Here is an 8,729-nt window from a genome sequence, read left to right on the forward strand (position 1 = left end):
ATACAGACTAGGTGCCTCTCTGATCCCCTAAGTCAGAATTTCTCAGAGCACATCCTCCACCTTTCTGCAACAAACCCACTCCTGGAACTTCTTACACCGCAGACCCCCAGCCCCATTCCTGACCTATAAAATCAAGCATTCAGCCTAGTGCTTGGGGTCCAAGATTTTCTAACAAGCTCCCCAAGGGGGAATTTCATGCACATCATATATTGAGAGCTACTACTCTAGTGATAAATTCTTGAGATTTGAGTATGCAGAATATTCTAATAGGGATATTCCAGAGCCAAAAAGAAAACCAAAAAACCCTGTTAAAATCCCAACAAAACAATATATAAACTCACACTAGCTTATCATCTGAAGAAAGGAAACTTCCAGGCAGTATCATACTCATTTCCCACGGCTTACCGTTTCCCAGCATACACTGTTCTACCATTAAACGCTGCAGGAGAAGGACGCCCTGCTTGACGAGAAGAGTTTTCAGACTAGCAAGTGACTGGAATGCTACCTGGTCCAGGTGTTGGTTTAGGAGGCTGCGCCAGACTTCAGCACATCGGGGTGCATTGCGGTTCCTGTTAACTGTGACCTGCCGTACGCGTCATCCAATCATACGTGGACCCCATGACAGGTAGGTTTTTTCTGACAAAGGGAAAGATGCAGCAACCATATGTGTAGTTGAGCTGGAAAATCTGCTATTGGCTCAGTCAAAGGATAAAGAGAAGTGTAATCTAACTTCTCCTTTTTCTAAAAGCCATAATAACTACCAGAAACTTAAAAATAAAAAATAAAAAGTCTGTCTTTCTAACAGCAGGCTGCAAATGTTCAGCGGGCAATGGAACAAGCCTGGCATTAGAGCTCTAAGTTTTAGCCCCACGCTGCCTCGTCGCAGAAGTGGAAGGAAGTCGCCCACCTCTGTACCTAGTCTCCTCCTCTGTCCAATGCTGGCAGCATCTGCTCTACCTCCGGGGTTTTGGTCGGATCCGTGATTCATGGACACAAAGGTATTTCATATACTCCAAGTCAGGGCTTCTCACCCAGGGGTCCGTAGGCCCCCTTGGCCTGGGCTTCAGGACTTTAGTGAACATCCTGACATTATAAATAAAATCGGGTTATGTATAGGCACACGTGCTTTTTTCTGGGGAGAGGGTCCATAGCTTTCATCAGATTTTCAGAGGAGTCTCTGACCTAAATTAGTATCCTGTTCCTCTTTTCTCTGTAACTAATTACCGAGTGTTTGTTGAGCCTTTACCATGGGATCTGTCGTTAGTGGTGCAGTGAACCCCCAATTCTCTTCTAACCTTTGAGCCGTCAAGGAAGGTTTACAGACTTTATATCGGTTTGGGTTGCACTTTATAGGAGGGAATGGGTGAAGGTCACGCACCAAGACACGCCTGGGAAGCATTACCTCACCTCTGGGGGAGTCTAAACCCCCAGGATGCTCTCCCCGGCCTCCAACAGGGAGGAGTGGGAGGCTATCGTGGAGCCTGTTCTGTCAGTGCAACGTGTTTTCCACTCCAGCAACACCTAACATATGGCGTGTGCACTGATGCTGATGAAAACAGTGATTCATCCTTAATCCTTAAAAAAAAAAAAAAGCAGTCGACCCTGTGTGGCCTTGGCTCTCCTCCCTGAATGCCCTTCTGTTCTCCAAAATGTCTGTGTTGTCACCTGCCTCCACCTGATCCTGTCAGCTCCCTGGTCTTACTCTAGTGCAGGCTCCCTCCAGCCCTCTAATCTGTCTCCTCTTTCCGTTGCTCTTTCCTCTGCTTCCTCACTGCCCGTCCCTGAGATTTCTGTTGCATATCCTCAGCCCTCTCTGTAATGTAAGGACCTTTCCGCTCACTCCCTTCCTGGCCCCACTGTCCCCCACCTCACACCCCTCCCATACCTGGTCTATGCTTTACCTTTACCATCCTCCCCTATCCCTTGCCCCTTGGAAGGAAAACCTCCCTACCAGGGGGGAAGGGAAAGTAAGCGGTGAAGGAAGATGCAGGAAAAATTTGGTTATGGGATAAGGAGGTGAAAGGTGGGGGAAGAACGTTGCCAGATGAAAACATTGAGAATCACCGACCTTTTCCTGCCATTTTGATTTACTTCGCAAGGTCTTTTGTTTGGTGCCCAACAGGGCAGAAGGCAAAGGTGTTATATTCTGGGAGAAGACCAAACCTCACCAGTCTTGTAAAAAATGAAAGAAGAAAGAGAAGAACAGAGGGACAAGAAAAAAGAGAGGGAAAGCGTCAGGGGATAACAGGGAGTGAAGGATAAGAACATATAATCTCATAGCTTAACTGTGTTTAAACCAAAGCAGACCTTCATCAATGGGTGGGCAAAGAGGGATAAAAAAGAGTCATATCTGGAGACAAAGGCAGCCAATCATTGTCAACGAGATTTGGGATCAGGGTAACGTCAAGTTATGCAACCAGATGTGTTCTAAACATTTGTTATTGGTAGGGGCTCAAAATACATTTTCAAAAAAAAGGCAGTATGATTCAGAGAAGTCAGACAAAACTGAGCGAATCTGGGTTCGATGTAACCTTGGTCAAGCTACAACCTTTCAGAGCCTCAAATGAAGATGAGCGTACCCTCTTAGAAGTATCTCTCTAGTGCAGGATTGTTGTGACAAATAATGATATGTCTTAAGTGCCTTGCATACAGTAGATGCTCAATAAATTATGGTGGTTATTATTATTACTATCATTAAAACTCTGCTATATATAGCAAGTTCGAATCACAGGGGAAAACCGCAATAGCTAATAACCTACCAGAAATATAAAGCACTGTCCTAAAAAGACCGTAGAAATCTAACCACTGTGCACTGCACAATTCTTCTAGAGGAGAATGTCCAGAGTTCAATCCCCAGCAGTAGGAGTCAGTGCTTCTGCAAATACAGCCTCTGTTGGAATCTGCACCAGGGTAGGGTGGAGAGGGTGGGTATCCAGTATGTTGGGAGTAGAGAGAGAGTCAACCTCATAAGTAGTGGTCACGTGTCTAAGCCTCAGATCCTCATCTGTAGAAAAAGGACAGTAATATACACTGTATACAAGTTGGAAGATTAAAAATTGACCAGTGGGACTTCCCTGGTGGCACAGTGGTTAAGAATCCGCCTGCCAATGCAGGGTACACGGGTTCGAGCCCTGGTCCGGGAAGATCCCACAAGCCGCAGAGCAACTAAGCCCGTGCGCCACAACTACTGAGCCTGCGTGCCATAACTACTGAAGCCCGCGTGCCTAGAGCCCGTGTTCTGCAACAAGAGAAGCCACCGCAACGAGAAGCCCACACACCGCAACGAAGAGTAGCCCCCGTTCAACGCAACTAGAGAAAACCCGTGCACAGCAACGAAGACCAAACGCAGCCAAAAATAATAAATTTAAAAAAAAAAATTGACCAGTATACCAAACCTGTGTTTTCTGGAACATAAGCTCTATAGGATATTAATAAGTGTTATCAAAATAGGAAAATGCTGGATCACAATAAGGTCTCATATGTAGGCAAATTGGCAGTATCTACCAACATTGTAAATGCACATAACTTTTGATACAGCAATCCTGCTAATGAGATGAGGGGGAGAGATTCAACTGATTTCTTATTGCAGGACATCTTCAGACAGGAATGTGATTTAAAGCTTTTCCCAAACGTATTTAAATCCAGGCCCCTTTTCTTGTGGAACATCTCCTGGGACTAGTGTTCCAAGGAAGACATTTGGAAACACTAAATTAGATCATGCATGTGCGAGCTGGTACAGATGGTACTCCATAAGCCTTTTATTTTCTTCTGATGGTCCCAGGATTAGCCCTAGACCTTCTATCCCATCACCACCATCTGTTCCTATGACCAAAGTCTCTCGTCTCCCTAGTCAGCTACGGAATACGATATAGTCCAATAACTTCTCCCTAACCTCCTGTCTCTGAAGTATAGAGTCCCTTGGAAGTTTTCTAACGCTCTTCACTGCTTAGAGCAATAAGAAATGAAGAACAAAAACATTTCTCCTCCAATTCCTTTCTCTTCATTCACTTTGTCTCTGTATGGAATGACAAGGCCAAATACAGTTTAGGTATTAAAGGTAAGCATTGAAGGTCCAAAGTGAAACTCATCTACTTTGCAAAGAAAAATTAGGTAATATATCCTGGGTCCTTCAACAGAAAAGGTAGGGGAGCTTGTGAACTAAAACACAAATCAGAACAGAGGCTGGAGAACCAAGAGCAGTTGAAGTAGCTTCGGGAGTGAGCTTCCCTTTCCTTTCTTGAGTCATCATTAGTCTTTTCCCCTAGGATCTGATGGGGTGCCAGTGAGGAAATGTGGGACTGGTCAAGGAAGGGAAGAGGAAGGCAGGAGAGTGGTGGGTTTTAAAAAGGGAAGACCCTGGGCTTCCCTGGTGGCGCAGTGGTTGAGAGTCCACCTGCCGATGCAGGGGACACGGGTTCGTGCCCCGGTCCCGGAGGATCCCGCATGCCACGGAGCGGCTGGACCCATGAGCCATGGCCATTGAGCCTGTGCGTCCGGAGCCTGTGATCCGCAACGGGAGAGGCCACAAGAGTGAGAGGTCCGCGTATCGCAAAAATATAAAAAATAAAAAGGGAAGACCCTATATGCTGTATATGACAGAGCACTGGCAAATGGGTGGTGCCCACACAGAGTAGGTCTGAAATCCCTGAATGAATTAATTACTGGACGAACCACCAACCAACTAGACATAAATTGAGTACAGATCAGAAAATCATAGTGTCTTCAGATTAAGAAAATAAAGGTCTTGGCAAGAGTCAGATCCAGTGGAGCAAGGCTGCCTTGGTTGACCAGGTAAAGTGTTCTCTTGAACACCTAACTGAATCGCTTTTGTTCCAAATTCTTCTCAAAGGCACAGAATCCCAGCAGGTGCTTGGGGGGAAGGTCATTCTTCCAGCAGCATTTGTCAATAGACCTGAATTTTGCTCTAATCTGCTCAGAGAGGCTTTCTCTTCCTTTGTTTGGTTTTTCCTCCCCTCTGAGCATTGCCTCATCTCTACCTAGATAGTAGAGATCTTCACCAACTAGCCGTCAGGGGTTTGGCACTGTGACTGTAGAATCTCTTCTATTCCTTGAATATGAAACAAACACAATGGAGACTCAAAGTATTGTTATTATCTATTATAGACAGAAAGGAGGTAAAGAAAATTTAACTGTATGCATGGCCGAAAACATCAATATTTACAAAGGACTCCAATTACCGTAATAATTGTTGTGGAGTACCTTATAGAAGACAATGGAATGCCATACAACTGATGAAGGATGTACAAAATCTTAAAAGTACATGCTAACTCTGACACACACGGATAAAAAGGAAAGGTTGCTTAGCCAAGAAAGATAGATTTAAAAGTCAATATATTTGTTTAAGTAAAATATTACCCGGAAGATGAATCTTTAACAAGCAAACTATGACCTGCATCTGAAGCCAAAGATAAAATTTTTCAATTATTCATTGATTTGAATTATGAATACAAATTCCCCTTACATTTTACTGTAAATAATTGAGAGTTGACTTGAGATTTAAAGTTTTTTCAGAACAAAGGAGTGAGTTTAACTCAAAAATTTAACTTATGATAACTCTGTTGAGTACAATTAAAGTGGTAGAATTGAGAAAACTAACATAAGGAAACAAAAACTAATACCAGGAAGAACTGAAACTTGAATGTGTTTATGGGTAAATGAAAGTCACATTTTCCTAATTAAGGATGAATCTAAGGGGGACTTCCCTGGTGGTCCAGAGGGGAGGACTCCGAGCTCCCAATGCAGGGGGCCTGGGTTCAATCCCGCATGCCACAACTAAGATCCCGCATGCCACAACTAAGATCCCGCATGCCGCAACTAAAAAAAAAAGAGATCCCGCACACCACAACGAAGATCCTGTGTGCCACATCTAAGATCGGGCACAGCCAAATAAATAAACAAATTATTTTTTTTTAAAAAAAGGCTGAATCTAAGGAATACAATTCTGATTGAAAAAGCAACACATGCTTCTCCAGAACCTGCTCAATCTTACATTTTTTTCCTCTAAAAACCTTTTGATCTTAGTTCCTCTTCTCTACAAAAGATAACATCTACTCTTTCAAATCACTTCTGTTAGTTAAGATTAAGGGGTTGAAAGGAAGGTGATCCTGGACAATTCTGCCTCTAGCTGTGGCAGATTAATTTGTAACAGACTAACACTCCCCCTAAGAACAATTGAAGAAAATGGAGATGGGGAAGAAGAGTCTGTTTGAGGGCATCAGAGAGGTACAAAGGCACCTAGGACCTGAGGGAGCAAAATTCCAGAGGGCAGGGAATCTTTGGTGTGAAACTGGTATCTGTCAGCTGAAGCTAAACAAGAAAAAAAGAAAATCTACAGCCTGTGTATTATCAGTTGATGCAGCGATTTCATAAAAACGTCTAATTTCAGCCGAATATATGTTTCTAAGCAGCAATGAGAAAGGCATTACCAACCCTTCCAAGTGAGCACTCCTTGGATATTAAACCCAGGCTTCCTCTGGAGCTGTCAGTTGTCTCCTGAGCCATAATCAGAATTGAATACTTTAACACCTTCACAAAACAAACATTGTTAAGCTAACTCGATGAATAGCCAAGTTGACCAAAGGTAAAGAGTCTTACGAAGGAACCAAAGGCAAGAGAAAGTCATTGCAGGTTGGGTTCCCCAGAGGCAGATGCTGCGATGGAGTCTGGGGTATAAAATGTTTATTTTAGGACCAGCACCTATGAAAGGAAGATGGGAAGAAGGAATGGGCAGAGGGGGCCAAATAAAGTTTCAGTTTACAAGGCAAGGAGTTTTAGAGTAACACAGTACCCATCTGAGTTGTCCCCCATTGGGCCAAAGTAGCTACTTTATATCCTCTTCTATTAAGTCATGGGATCCAGAATGTGGCATGACCTTGTGCAAGGTGGCTCTCTACAGATAAAGCAGACTCTGGAAGAGCTTGACAGCTGAGGGCTTTCTTCTGACCACACTCCCTGCAGCTGAGCAGCAAACCTTTCCCTGAAGGAGGAGCTAGTTCCTGCATTTCCCTATTTCCCAGAGCAGGGGCGGCCAAGAAAACGTAGCACAGGGTACTAACGGCGAATGGAGTCAGGGGTGGTGCCACCCAGGCACGTGTTCATTCATTCTATATTCCCCAAACTTTCACTGCTCACTTATTCTGCACCTAGACCTCTACTAGGTACTGTGGATCTAGAAAGGAGGCTCACACTCTCCCTACCCTCAAAGGACATCCATCCACAGTGAGTACTCTAAGAGCGGAAAGAACAGCGCAGGGGGGTGGGGGGTGGGGGGGATGCAGGGTGCTGTGCGACAGGGAGGGGCCCCTCACCCAGCCGAGGTGGGGAAAGGGGGCAGGAATCTTCTCCATTTCCCACCCAAGTGCCTCCTGGACAGGAGTGTCTGCTGTGTAAGTAACTATGGGGAAGCAGACCCTGGTTGTTCTATGGAAATAGTAAAACATAAGGAGCGAAGATGACTGAGCTGTCATCCCCAAGAGTCGTATGAAGGCGAGTCACCATCAACCTCCCTAGGCCTTTTTTATTCATCCGTAACAAAGGGGAACTCTATTTCAAAGAAAAAAAAAATTCCTATGACATGTGTTCACTGTAATTACAAAACTTGGTCAGGATTATATAAAAGCTGAGCTTGGTTCTCCCAGTTGTGGAAGGCTCAGGAAGGTAGATTTACAGAGTCTACAGAAGGAGCTGAGAAGGGGGCTATTTTTGTCTGTTTTTCTCATAGCTGTAGCCCAGCTTCTACAACACTGCCCGGCACAAATGGGAAACTCAATATTCCTTTTTTTTTTTTTGGCTGCCAAAAACTTCATTTCCATTTGGTCCAAGGCTTGCGGGAGGGCTCCAGGGTAGTTAAAAAGCTGCCTAGTGGCTGCAGAGAAGGCTTCAGGCCTTCTGACCACAGGGGCTCCTCAAAGGCCGCTGGGTTTCAGAGGCTCCTAGTCACGCCTGAGGGTGAGCCTTTCAAAGAGATACTGGCCCAGCCCAGCCTGAGGACCAGCCAGCCTGCGGAGGTTGGTCAGGTGGTCACCCATCTTCTTGATGAGTTTCACCTGCTCATACAGGAAGCCGCTCTCCAGGAAGTCTCAGAGGTGAGGGTCTGTGCGGGCAGAGCGCAGGGCATGCAGATCGAAAAGGGCCTGGTTCAGGTCCTTCTCCATGAGAATGGCGGCTTCCATAGCGTCCTGGGTTTCACCCCACTCATCTTGAGATGGCTTCTGCACGTCCTGGAAGAGGGCACGGTCGCTGCTCTGGTTTTGTACTTTCAAGAGACGTTCAGTGCCTTGGCGCTTCTCCTTGGCCAATTCACGGAAAAAGTGGCCCACACTCTGAAGAGCCCCATCGTCGTGGTCGGAATAGAAGCCCAGAGAGAGGTAGGTATAGAAGGCCTGCAGATGCAGGTTGACCAGGCGACCTCTACCTTGGTAGAAAAATTCTGACGAATCTGGGAGCTCAGGGTTGATTGGTAATAAGGAGTTAACCTCAAAAACTGGTGTTGGTTGGTTCCAGTGGCCGAGGGTAGCTGAGTGGCTGATTCCAAAGGTTGCAACTGAAAAAAAAGCTGGAGGGCGGTCGGAGGCTGGAACAAGGGGCATCCCTTGGTACGTTCATTTTAAACACTGTTGAAGCAAGAGACAGATCCGCAGGCCTGCCGCGCGACCTGCCGGAAACTCAATATTCCTCAGGTCAGTTAGTGAGCAGCAGTATAGTCACTT

At 45.5% G+C, this 8,729-nt stretch overlaps 1 pseudogene; it reads right to left on the bottom strand.

Annotated features, from left to right (window-relative positions):
* Positions 1 to 7,952: 7,952 nt before the first annotated feature.
* The window catches only part of LOC112412422 (ferritin light chain pseudogene), a 1,486-nt pseudogene continuing 709 nt past the window's right edge, over positions 7,953 to 8,729 (bottom strand).

Source organism: Neophocaena asiaeorientalis, unplaced genomic scaffold (assembly GCF_003031525.2).
Source record: "Neophocaena asiaeorientalis asiaeorientalis breed wild unplaced genomic scaffold, Neophocaena_asiaeorientalis_V1.1 scaffold427, whole genome shotgun sequence".
In the NCBI taxonomy this organism is placed as follows: domain Eukaryota; kingdom Metazoa; phylum Chordata; class Mammalia; order Artiodactyla; family Phocoenidae; genus Neophocaena; species Neophocaena asiaeorientalis.